Source organism: Xyrauchen texanus, chromosome 18 (assembly GCF_025860055.1).
Source record: "Xyrauchen texanus isolate HMW12.3.18 chromosome 18, RBS_HiC_50CHRs, whole genome shotgun sequence".
NCBI classification, from domain to species: domain Eukaryota; kingdom Metazoa; phylum Chordata; class Actinopteri; order Cypriniformes; family Catostomidae; genus Xyrauchen; species Xyrauchen texanus.
The window spans coordinates 7034783-7039561 of record NC_068293.1 but is presented as its reverse complement, the minus strand read 5'-3'; positions in this window follow the sequence as shown (position 1 = coordinate 7039561).

Genomic DNA, 4779 nt, shown 5'->3' with positions numbered 1-4779 from the left:
GCTTTCTCCCGGTCATTCAGGGTCACCACGTCCTGGTCCGTTCGGACAACAGATCTGTGGTATCCTACCTAAACGTCAGGGCGGTGTCAGATCCAGGAACATCTTCCATCTGACGAAACGCATACTGAGTTGGTCCCAGTGCCACCTGCGCTCGCTGAGGGCGACGCACGTGCCAGGCCACCTGAACGACGGCCCAGACAGACTGTCCAGAGACAATATTCCTCCAGGGGAATGGTCCCTGCACGCTCAAACAGTCCAGAAGTTATGACGCATATTCGGCAGAGCAGAGATCGAGACCTCTTGCGTCAGAAGAGAACTCTCACTGCCCGATATTTTTCTCGAAGCGAGGACGCGCTGGCCCAGGACTGGCCCAACCGCCCGCTTTACGCCTTCCCTCCCGTCTCGCTATTGCCACAGGTAATGCAGAGGATCAGGGAAACGCGTCACTCGGTGCTCCTCATAGCCCCGCGTTGGGAGAATCAGACATGGTTCCCGGAGCTTACGCAGCTGTCACTGACAGCGCCGTGGCCCATCCCAGTGAGAGCAGATCTCCTCTCTCAAGCTCGCGGCACGATCTGGCATCCCCACCCAGAGCGCTGGGCGCTGCACGTGTGGGTGATCAACGACTACCCGTCGCTCTGCCAGAAGGGGTAATAAACACCATCATACACGCTAGAGCCCCTTCCACGCGAAGACTCTATGCGTCAAAATGGTCTGTGTTTTCAAAATAGTGCACCGACAGAGACCTGGACCCACGGACATGTGGGGTGTCGTCGCTGTGTTTCTACAAGAGCTGCTGGATAAGGGCAGATCCCCATCCACGCTCAAAGTGTATGTGGCGGCCGTTGCGGCGTTCGCTGAACCCCTGCACGGCCAGTCATGGGGAAAAAACGAGCTGGTCATCTGCTTCCTCAAGGGAGCTAGAAGGATGAACCCCCGCGCCCCCCATCGGTTCCTATCTGGGATCTTTCTATAGTTCTCGAAACTATGAAAGCCCCCCTTTCGAACCGCTTCAATCCGTGGATTTGAAATACCTTTCACTCAAAACCGTTTTTCTGACTGCCCTGTCATCAGTCAAACGTGTGGGAGACCTTCACGCGCTGTCTGTCAGCGCTGCGTGTCTTGAGTTTGGACCAAGTGACTCCAAGGTCATTTTAAAGCCTAGACACGGCTATGTTCCCAAGGTGATCGGTACTCCTTTCAGAGCACAGGTCATTTCCCTATCGGCGCTGCCAGCATCCGATAGCGAACGCAACGCCAATCTCCTTTGCCCAGTCAGAGCACTGAGATTGTGTACTGCGCGCTCCGCCTCTTTCAGACGCTCTGAGCAGCTTTTCGTTTCGTTCGGAGGGCGCACCAAAGGTCTCGCCGCCTCGAAACAGACACTACCTAGATGGATAGTGGACGCTATTGCTGCCGCATACGCGTCAAAAGACCTGCAATGCCCGTTGGGCATTAGGGCTCACTCCACTAGAGGCATGGCCTCATCGTGGGCATGGTCCAGCGGGATTTCCATTCACGACATATGTGTGGCAGCGGGCCCCCTCCACCTTTGTCAGATTTTACAATATGGAAGTGCCCGCCCTGCAGGCAAAACTACTAGCGGTTTAATACGCTACAGCTCCCCTGGTGAGCTGCACTGATGGGACTCATTCCACACAGACCGCGACCGCCGCTCTGTCGTTCCCTTCCCACTATGTGCTTATGTATTACACACACACTGGCCCGCACTCTTGCCGGCCAAATATTATTTCCCCACTCACAAGGGCTCCCCCGGGTCCCCCCACCCCCGGGGCTCATGCAGTGGATGCTTGGCGCGCACGGCGTTGACAATGGGTTCCCGTAGCGTAAGCTAGCTTACGCAATACGAGAGAACCTCTTGTAAGAGAACGAATCGGTTACCTAACGTAACCTCGGTTCTCTCTAGATGAGGGAACGAGTATTGCGTAGCCGGCTGTGCTCGCGCCACGAGCGACTTTCGCTTCATTCAATGAAAACCAGGGTTCCAGCCTACAAACTACGCTTATATGCACTCTAGCCACGGCCATTTTGGCGGGCTTTGATGCAGTAGCGCGTGACGCCTCTCATTGGACGCGAGTTCGCCCAAGTTCGTCTATAGGCTGCAGCAGTTGCCGCAGAGCAACCAATGAGCTCGCTAGCTAGCCCGCTCAAGGTCTGCAGTTGCTGCACTGCGTTGACAAATGATACAAAATTAAGGATAATTTTTTGGCTTCAATATCTCAGAAAAGATGAATCTTTCCCGTAGCATAAGCTAGCTTACGCAATACTCGTTCCCTCATCTAGAGAGAACCGAGGTTACGTTAGGTAACCGATTCGTTTTCTGCAGTTCGCTGGTCTGCTCGAGGGTAACCCTGGTTCGTGCGGGATAACCCTTGTCTGTTTCTTCATGTTTCAGTTTGCGTTTTCCCATCGTGGACCTTTTATTTTGTTCCTGTGTTTTGTTCTGTTTTTGTTACAATAAAACCCGCACTTGGATCCACACTCCTGTCTGCCTGCTCCTGCTTCCCACACAATCATAACACGATGCAACGCTGGTAAAACTTGTTAGCAATTTAACAAAAATCATGTAGAACAGAGATTTTATCATACATAAAATCCCAGCTGCAAGCACCAATCAGCTATGGAGGATGAAACCTGCAAAAACCAAAAACATCAAATAATTAAGTGCATAACTAAATCCAGATATTCATGCATAAATGTATATATCAATACATAAATGTATGAGGAAATATAAAAATAACTAATCAAAACAAAAATATGTTTATATCTCCTTGCACATTATATAATTATTCATGGATGAAAATGTGGAATGTGTGTTGTAGAATATATATATATAATGGAGTTGCCATTCTACTGCTGGTAAATTGTGAAATGTGAAAGTCCCTGAATTTTGTGGTATTTCCCATTTTAGAAACCATGTGACTCTAACAGCATCAAAATGTTCATTTGGATTTGTTGAAGGTTTGCCACTCTTTTATAACATTTTATAACTTTCCACCTTTTTGTTCATTTGTCCATATCTGGCTCATTCCTGTTATGCATTTTGAGCTCTGTTACTCTTCAATAATCAATATAATGTACTGTAATTGAAGGAAGTATTTTTATAAAAGGGTACAGCAGACTTTCAGAAAAATTATCTGGTGAAACTCAGAAAATTGAACTTGACTAATTATAACTTGATAATGGCAAATTCATAACAGGATGGGACGATATAGCAAACACTTTGTATATTTTTTTAAATATATTTCTCAACAAATATTTCTTAATAAATTGGCAGTTTTTAAGTTATCTGAGGAGGACATGGCAAAAATGTCAACATCTGCTCAAACCTAGAAATGCTTAATACCCATGCTCACTTAACTGTGTTATTTAGATAAAAAATAAAGAATGTTATTTCCATCTTTTTTTTTAAATACATATATAATAGCTATGAAAATACAGTGCACAACAGGAATTATCCATGATAGGATATTTTAGGACTTTTACCACCCAAAGAACAATCATGCTGAATTTCCACTTTCTTGATCACCTGTTGTGCAATTATGAATTGAAACTGCAATTGAATTCGATTTTGGATTTAAGGACATATCTCGTAAAGAGTAGGGGTGTAACATCAGTGTCCTGGCCATATTCCCCCCATGGCCCTTATTGATCATGACCTCCTAATAATAACTGTTATTGGATGTGATTTCAGATTTAAGGACACAGGTTGATGCTGCACACTGGTAGTGGTTGAGCAGAGTGCCCATTCATTGCGAAAACCACTTTGAGTGTAGTGTCAGATAAGTGCTATATGTAACATTCATTCATATTTTGTTTGTTTTGCTATAATGGTTGTGTATAAAAGTGTAATATTTAGATAGCAGTTTCTAGATTCAGGTTAATCATTCATAATGAGCTAAACCCCAAAATGTCATGGGCCAAACAATTTGACAATTCTTATATAATGTTGATCAGAAAGGTCTTTACGTGATAAACGGTAAATTTTTTTGTAAAAGTAAAAAAAAATATGGAAAATGTTCCAACCGTTTGAAGAGCAGTCTTGTGTTGTGCAATCTTTCATGTTTTATTATTCAATGAGCTGAAGCTTCTTCAACTAGACTGTCTGGTTAAGCAGGCTTTGAAACATTCACAAATTTACATAAAAGTGTCATTAAGTAAAACAGAAGTTTAAGGATTAATAGCGAGTGAAATAAGAAAGATATGGTAGAAAGAGTGGGACAGTGGAATTAAAGGTAGACATTTGCATCACATTCAAGAAAAAGTTGGTCTAGAAAGAAGAAAATGTGGAAACAGGAAAGAGGACATTTTCATTTCAAAAATGCGTATTGGACATTGTGAATTAAATAAGTGTTTGTACAGAATAAGGAAATACGAGAATGGTCAAATGTGATAAATGTTGTCTAGAAGAATCAGTAGAACACATAATTATAAAATGTGATGCATATGAAAGAGCAAGATTTCATCTAACTCAAGCTTTAAGATATCTGGGAGTAAATAATGTTTCACTTCAGGTTTTGTTAGGAAATGACCCAAATCAATCAAGAAATTATCAAGAATTATTTAAAAATTAAAAGATGAATCAATAGAATACAAGATAGGTGTTTTGTGTGTGTGTGTGTGTGTGTGTGTTTCTTTCCCTAACTTCCTAACCATTTAGCGCTCCACGCGCCAATCCAGTAGGTGGCGGGAATTCAACATTTAAATTGGATTGCAAAGCACCATAAAACAACAGAAGAAGAAGAAGCTTCGTTTGCC